The sequence below is a fragment of the Meleagris gallopavo genome, chromosome Z (genome assembly GCF_000146605.3).
Source record: "Meleagris gallopavo isolate NT-WF06-2002-E0010 breed Aviagen turkey brand Nicholas breeding stock chromosome Z, Turkey_5.1, whole genome shotgun sequence".
In the NCBI taxonomy this organism is placed as follows: Eukaryota; Metazoa; Chordata; class Aves; order Galliformes; family Phasianidae; genus Meleagris; species Meleagris gallopavo.
The window spans coordinates 20,079,290-20,087,456 of NC_015041.2; the positions used below are offsets into that span (position 1 = coordinate 20,079,290).

Below are 8,167 nucleotides of genomic sequence, written 5' to 3' on the forward strand. Positions count from 1 at the left end.
TGGGGGAAAAAAATAAAAAGGAAAGGGAGGTTTTGTGTATGGTTTTCTTCTTGTTGAAGCAAGGGAAAGATGCATCATTCCTATAGCGCTGCGCTATTGGTTAATATTTTGTAAACAAATGGCCAATTGTTTACATACAGTTCTGTGCATATATATTTGTGGCATGAGAAGCAATAGCTGAATGTTCCCTGTCTGGTACAGAGATGATGATGGAAGAGAAAGAAACAATTTGAACCAATGTTGCTGCAAAAGTTTGGGTTCTCAGGTTTTGGGCATTGAAGATGCAGTTACACCGCTAATACCACATACACATTCAACTTCTCTGACATGTGCTTCCTTCTCTTTTGGTATTACGGTTTTTATACCTTATGCCAGAATGTATAGGTGTGGCAAAAGTTAGCTGCACTATGAGAGATGAGGAGCTATTGTAGCAGCAGTGCTTTACTATGCTTTTGCAAACTGGTGTGCAGCATAGCTTGCTTCTTGCATGAAGAGGCACAAAAATACTAGAGGTAGAAAATGAAACTGATTACATGCTGTGGTGCCAAATGAACTAAGCAAGGAACTCATACTCCTCTCTTCATTTTTAGTAATATCAAGTATTAGCAAAATAAACAAGAAGTGATGCTATGAGTTGACTGTTCCTTCAGATCAAAAGAGCATCTGCTCCTCTGTTGACTCTGGTGGGAGAGAGGAGGTACATGCATGAAAGCAGAGAGAGAATATACGCATGTGGTGCTAACAGCCTACGCCCTATTTTTAGCATTGTAATTATATTTCAGTCCGTATAAATCCACATTTTTACAGCACAATATGAGTGCAGATCTTAATTTATTGAAATCCCATGTTAAGTCTTTAAACTGGTGTATACTTTTATGAAAGATTTGTTTACCTCTTAAGATCAAGAACTTGTGGTTTACATTTGTTCTTTTTTAAAATGTAATTAGGTTTGAGGAAAGGAAATCAGAACTTTACTTGTTAGTAACGGAGTCTCTTACTCTGTTTTCATTAAGGTATTATTAGGGTCTTCCAGGACAGGTCCATTGTGGTGGGTGTGCAGACTCATGGATACAGAGAGATTGGATCTTTGCTGCCTACTGTCTTGATTTAACAGTGTGCAAGTCAGCTTTATTCACAAAGCTGTGAAGAGCATTAATGTGCTGTTCTGCTTATGGCTAAAGTACTTTGCATTTTAATTTGGATAACTGCCTGTTAGTTTCAACACAATGCTGTTTAGCTCCAAAATCAAAGCTGTCTTGCAGCTGGCCAGCTCAGTAGACAGAATAGTTAAGGTTTGTTAATGACTTTATGCTCAAAAAGCTGCAGAGTAGCTCAAGTTAACTCTTACTCACACATTCATGTATAGGAATGGGTCAACGCTGAGAGAACCAGGACTTAAACTATGGAATAAACATTCTGGGAGAAACAGAACTGTTGAAAACTATTATGAATTTGTAGTTGGTTAGATTTCTCGATGCTTACTTGCTTTTGTAGAATTCATAGCCACACTGCAAGTTTTTTCATTATTTTCTTGAAAGGATTCTTTGGGATTAAACTCTGCTGCAAGCTTTCCTTTGGGGAAAACAGGAAGAATGAGAAAGAACACTGGGTGTCTCACTAATGTCTTTTGACTTTTTTCACAGAGTGTGTAGGCACACCATATAGCTGAGTTCTCTACATCCCAGTAGAATTTCTTTCAAGCTGGCTAAGTATTTTCTTGAGTTGGTTTAGAGGAGACTTGACTAGCCTAAAAAGTTGTTCAGCACTGGTATCTCTAGATTCTTGTCCCAGATGTGTCTTTCCGTAAATTTTTGGGACTATACTGCACCAGACTTTCATGTTTTAAGAGGAAAATCAAACTTGCTTGCACTATTTCTATGTTTTCCTATTTTTAATTTTGCTGCTGATATCCCTTGCTCCAGCACTAAGAAATAGTGGTACTCTCAGACCTTAGTTTGAATCATAATACTGGAAGGATACCAGGTTTTACAAGATAAATCCCAACTGCTAGACAAAACATTCAGCACCTAGTTCTGCACATGTGTATTTGTTTGCACTTACTCACATAAATATTTACAGACATGGAGCTCCAAGTTGTTAATTAGTCATAATAGCACTAGCTGTCAGTAGAGAGCCTGCATTTGGATAAAGCCTTGATTAATACTTACTTCTTACACAAAATATTTATAGGTAAGACAAAGATCTGTTAAAAATATTCTGATATTCCATAACATTACCAGCATAAAGCAAATTATTATCATGAGTTCAGCCTAGCAGTGTGTATGACTGAAGGCCGCACAGCAGTGGAAGCTATTTGTTTCATTAGATGTGAAAGGCCTGGGCACAGCATCGAGCACTATATATTCAAGTCTTAACAATGTGTTTTGATGTTTTAGATTGATTATTTCTTTTGAGTTCTTAGTTATAAACCAGATATTAATTAGCAGTTCTGGCTTGTTATGAGGGGGTAATATCATAAGTCTACATTTTTCTTCTAATTGCTAATGTCTTAGAACTATGTTGTTCTTTCCTTCCAGATGCCTCTTCATTGGATTTAGAAACTTTTGATGTACACACTTTATCAGATGCTCTCAAGAGGTATCTCCTAGATCTGCCAAATCCCATAATTCCAGCAACTGTTTACAGTGATGTAATTTCTGTTGCTCAAGGTATGAATACCAGATTATTTCAAAGGTCAAACAAAAAGCTTTTTTTAGGATTTTGAGTTCTCGGTGATCCGGTACGTAACCCATAGAACAAGGAAAATTCTGCACAACTTGGCAGTATCTCAGAAAAAAATTGACACTTTTCCTGTTTTTGATGGGAGCTGTTTCAGTTCAGATCTAGATCTGCATTATTTACTTATGTGTTTAGGTAAACATAATAGAAAATACATGGGGTAATGTAATTCTTTGCATTTTAGTAGGTAGAATGACTATAGAAAAACTGGGGGGAGGAATCAAGGACTTATCTGTGTGCAGAAAGCTAATTTTTAACTTTTTATCAGTGCTGACAAAGTAAACGTATTAGAGGTCGTGGTGTTCTGCAGTATGTTGGAATTAAGATTATGAAGTGACAAATACATGCATGTAAGATTCATCATCTACGGTGCCGATTTCAAACAAACAGCTTACAGGCTTTCAGCTCATCAGCAAAGTACTCTGTTGTATGTCTCAGGACAGGATATTGTTACTGGTAACCTTCAAAGTTAGAACGGCACCTGTGAGGCTTATCTAGTGCATCTCAGAATTACCCAATCATGTGTGACGCTAAACACAAGACAGACTTCTACCAGTACGCTCTGAACACATTGTGGTTTTTACCAAAATGCATATCTGTTTCCATTTGACTTCTGAATACTTGTTCTTTACTTTTCCTCAAGCATTTCACTTCTTTTTCAAAGAAGAAACAAATCTTGCAGCATTAATGAAGGACTGAATTTTTATTATTCTTTTGCAAAATTGATGCTTCCAAAGGAGGGACATATTTTTACATTTTATTCGCTGAATATTCACATGCTGATATCGAGGTCATTTTATCTGTTTACTTGCAGATGTGCAGAGCTCAGAAGAATACGCACAGTTGCTGAAGAAACTCATTAGATCTCCAAATATACCTCACCAATACTGGCTCACGCTCCAGTATTTGCTCAAACATTTCCTCAGACTTTGTCAAGCCTCCAGCAAAAATCTCTTGAATGCAAGGTCTCTAGCTGAAATTTTCAGCCCTCTCCTTTTTAAATACCAGATAGCAAGGTATGTAGGACATCTTTGTTATATTCGGTACCATAACTTGGGTTAACTGTATACAAAAGTAATTGTAATGAATTCATTTTGTGACCTGACTTCCAGTGGGGAGAGTATTCTGGTAAATTTTTCCAATTCTTTGGAATAATACTAGGGTAAAACGTTTGTATTTTTCCTGTTTCTTACTGTCTAATCCATCTCCTACAGCTCTGATAATACTGAACACCACATAAAGATTCTAGAGACTTTAATTACAAGTGAATGGAATGAGAGACAGCCTGTACCAGGTAAAAGTTATTTCTAATATTTAAAGCTATGTAGTATCATTTTTTAATAGTAAAATTCAACTTAAGGACAATAAATGTTTGTTGCTTTTCTTTATGTTCAAAGAATGTAAAATGCATAGTTACAGAACTAAGTTATTTATATTTTTCATAGTGATGTGTAACATCTGTTTTATAAGAAATTATCTTTTTCATTAAATCAGCCTAGTATCCATAGTTTTTACAGCCTTACGATTTTCATTCCTTTTTCATCAATGAGAGAACATTAATTTTGTAATTTTAAGATGTGTAAACCAATAAAATGTGTATCATGCAGTGGAGGTGGGAAGAGTAAATTCTGGAGATTTTGTTTAATAGTTCTAAAACTTTCTTAGAACTGCAGTAGCTCAGAGATCATCTGAAGAAGTCAAGGTTTTCCCTATATGTTATACATATATATATATGTATATATATATATGTGTGTGTGTGTATATATATATATGTATATATATTTTAATCCAGAGACTTAAAAGATTCATTTATCAATAAACTGCAGAGAATATTAAAAACACATTCAAGAAAATTAGATGATAATTGTTTTGGTGCTGTGAGTTAGCATCTAATTTAGTCAATAAACTAAAAAACCTTTCTCATTTATACAGAAATCCCTCTTTTGAAATCAAATACTTGGTAGAAGCAAGGCAGAATTGCGTACTGTGTACAAAGAAATTATTAACATAGGGACACTGTATGTGTTAGACTGAAGTAATTCCTTTTACAGCTTATTAACAGTATCTGAGCAAAGGATAGGATCACAGTGAATAGAACATTGGGCATGATATAGCTCTCCCACCTCTATTCACAGTTCAAGGTAGTGTTTATGACAGTTGGATTTGTAGGGCTGCTTCAAGTTTCAAAGAGCTGGAACACATCAGCAGAAAAAGAGAAGCAAAAACTACCCTATTGCTAGTATTACACATATGCACATTCTGTAATCCCGTCCTTCAATAAATGATTAATTTAAAAATGTCTAAAGGAAACGTTTTTGTTCCTACTGCTTTGATTGGAAGGTTTTTCCAACCTTCCCAGCTCTATTAATTTGGAACATTTCCCTAGCAGCTAGTGTAAATGTATTTTCGGGTAATTTATAGTTCCTTGGTTTGTTTTCTTCGCTTTCCTCAAAATAGTTTAACAAGCATTTCCAGAACCATTCTGCATTTCTGTTCCTAATGTTTCATTAAAACCATAGAGTTCAAACTTTAATGACTGCTTGTATTTCCTTATTAAAAATCTGCAAATAACTTACTTTTCTTTGCTACAACTTTAAAGTATTAAGAAGGAAAATGCATTATTGAATCCTCTGTGTTTGACAGAGTTTGATAATAGCAGTTTTTGAAATTGTGTTTGCAGATACTTTAGGATATATCCGTTTACGTGGCTTGAGACAATGATGTGTGGGATTGTCAGTTTTGTTTCTTAAGTTGCAAAGTGAGAGTTACTGAAGTTGCACTGAAGAGATCACTTAGTTGCATATAGTCCTTAGTTGCTTCATATGAGGATCATACAAAAGTGAAAGGTATTAGTGTTAGAACTACTGTTGAGGAAACAGTCATCCTGAGAGTAACATTAGAGCGCTTGAAGAAATATGGCTGTATTCATCAGATTTAGAGTTTGATGCTATATTAATAATTAAGCATTAGTCATTAAAAACAAATACTTGTTTTTAATATTGCTTTTGGGTTAATTAATGTTTTGTAGTGCAGTTGTTTATTTTGAGGATCCTTTTGGGATTTCTCACAGGACAAAAATAGACCTCCTTTTCTTTGTGCGTGACAGTTCATCCTGAACAATGGAATATTTTCAGTAGAACATTTGCACACCTATTAATATGCTGAAAAAAAGCTTAGGTACAAATTTTCGAACTTTGCAATCTGTGGTTAGCTACTCTGCTCTTATAAAGCACTTGAATAAGTTCTGAAAGTTGAATCTTTACTGAATGCTAAATGAGTCTCCAGGATTAGAACACAAGTCTGTGCTCAGCACCAAAATCTTTTGGTGACCTGATTGTTTGCAGTGCTGTGTTTTTATTGTTCTCACAGAACTCTGTAAGATGCATTTTTCCAAATTGTGAACTTCAAGATAATGATTGCAGTGGCTTGAATTTCCATAAAAATGTTTAGAGGCATTGTAATAAAGGAAGACCTTTAGCAAAGAGAATTTATTTGTCACATAAGCGTTCAAAAAATGACCATCTATAATAGAATTTTAAAATTTCAGAAGTTTTAAACAGAAAGAATCTTACTTGTTGAAAATAGCGTAATGACAATTAAGCAATTACAAGTAAGCCAGTGCTGCCTGTTTCTTTTTCACAGGCTGAAGGATTAGCATTCCCCTTTCTTTTTTCTTTCTGTTATGCTAAAGCATGGATGAAAACATTCCATCTAAAATGAATTGTGCATGAAATTCTAGTTGTATCTTAGGCAGTGAATAGATACAGAAAATCTTGGCCTGGAGATGACTGATCGGAGTAGGGAGGAGACCTTCACAGAACTGTTGGTCTTTTTCATACCACTTCACCCACTAATTGTGGTTCTAGCTTCAGCACATTAGAAAGCATACTATTTGGAATGCTATCATATATTGGGCATCCTGTAGCAAAAGTGATGCCTGCACAGCGTAGCACAAAAACAAGCGTTCCTGCTAGGCAATTATTGGATTATTATTATTTTTTATTAAACAATAAGTATGGTCTGAATTTCCCTGTAACTGCAGCAAAGTGTATTTTGCTATTGTTGTTACAGTAATGTTTAGCCCTCTGCAAAGTTAAAACAGTGAACCTAGAATACATCTTATGCCTATGTTTGTAGTATATGAAGACACAGAAGCGTTGCTGACATGACAAGCAACCCTCTGTTTGACAAAGGGCAATGAGAGGTAAGGAGTAGGTTTGCGAGGAGAATGTGGAGCAGTCAGGGTCCTTCTGAAGTGGAAGAGTGTAGAGTGGCTATGGGTGTGTGAGGGGAAGGTGTATCCTAGGGCAGGGAAGTGAAGGGGAAGGAGGAAGAGGGGACAGAAAGGGACATAGCCAATGGTGGCACTGTGGGCAGGGGTTGGACGGAGCTGCCATGTGGCAGCCACCTTGAGACCGCCTGTCCCCTTTTACTGTTGTAAAATAAGCATGGAGAAGTGGGTTTTACTATTTCATGAGGCCACAGTTAAGAAGAAGTGAGATAATGAGAGCGCCTTACACCTAACTGCTGGGGATTCAGTGAGAATCCTGGCAGTATCACCAAGGTGCAGGCACTTTGCTTTTAGCTGTACAAAAGATCAGCAAGATTAGCAGATGGTAATCAATGCAGGAGAGGTTATAGAGGCTCCTCTCTTTTTTTTTTATATTGGAAATCTGTCTCAAAGCTGCCCTGAACTATGCTGGTCAGGTTCAGCTCAGTTCTGTCTGTAGAGTCTGAGGGCACAATGGGGAATGTATGAATTCTGTCCCTTGTCTGGACTTTTCATCATAATGTCACAGGTTTTGCTAGGCTGTCGGCTATGCAGAACATGGGAGAACATCCCCTGGGAGAACTTTGTACCTGCTGCTGTGCATTGGCTTCTCACCCAGCAGAGGGCTCCCCTTCTAAGCGAATGGAAGTCAGGCTTCATAACTGGTGTAGCAAAGAGCAAAATGCATTGATAATGTCAGCCCTAGCATTGCTGATTTCTTGCATTAGATTTTGACAGTAAGACATACCTTATACTTCTCGATACCAAGTTGAATGTATTTGGTAAAACTGAAATATTTGGTATTGTAAGAATTGTTTACAGATTAATGTGTGTTAATTCATATTCATACGTAAGTGTATGCAAACCTGTCAGACTTTTCTGCTTTATGCATCATTTATAGAAACAAATTGGTTATTGATATTGATAGGTGAGCACTGTGCTTAAGACTGCAAAAAGAAGTATGCTGTTGCTTTCTGAAAATGCACATCTATTGATTCAGTGGGCACCACTGAGTGTGTTGAAATTTTAATTTGAATAAAAGTTAAAAAGAGTCAGTTGTGTGAAAATGCTGGAGTGTGCATGTAAGAATTTATTTTTTTGAAAATGTATGTGGTTCCTTCTGCAGGATGATTAGACGTTCATTTTTGCACAAGACAG

General features: G+C 36.3%; 1 protein-coding gene and 1 long non-coding RNA gene across 2 annotated transcripts in view; one reads left to right on the plus strand and one right to left on the minus strand.

Moving 5' to 3' along the window:
• THBS4 (thrombospondin 4) overlaps positions 1-8,167 on the minus strand; it is a 1,064,342-nt gene that overhangs the window by 371,641 nt on the left and 684,534 nt on the right. The window lies entirely within an intron of this gene.
• LOC100540410 lies at positions 2,510-4,115 on the plus strand. Its single transcript, XR_796190.3, has 3 exons — positions 2,510-2,669; positions 3,554-3,755; positions 3,954-4,115. It is a non-coding gene; the product is annotated as an uncharacterized LOC100540410 (long non-coding RNA).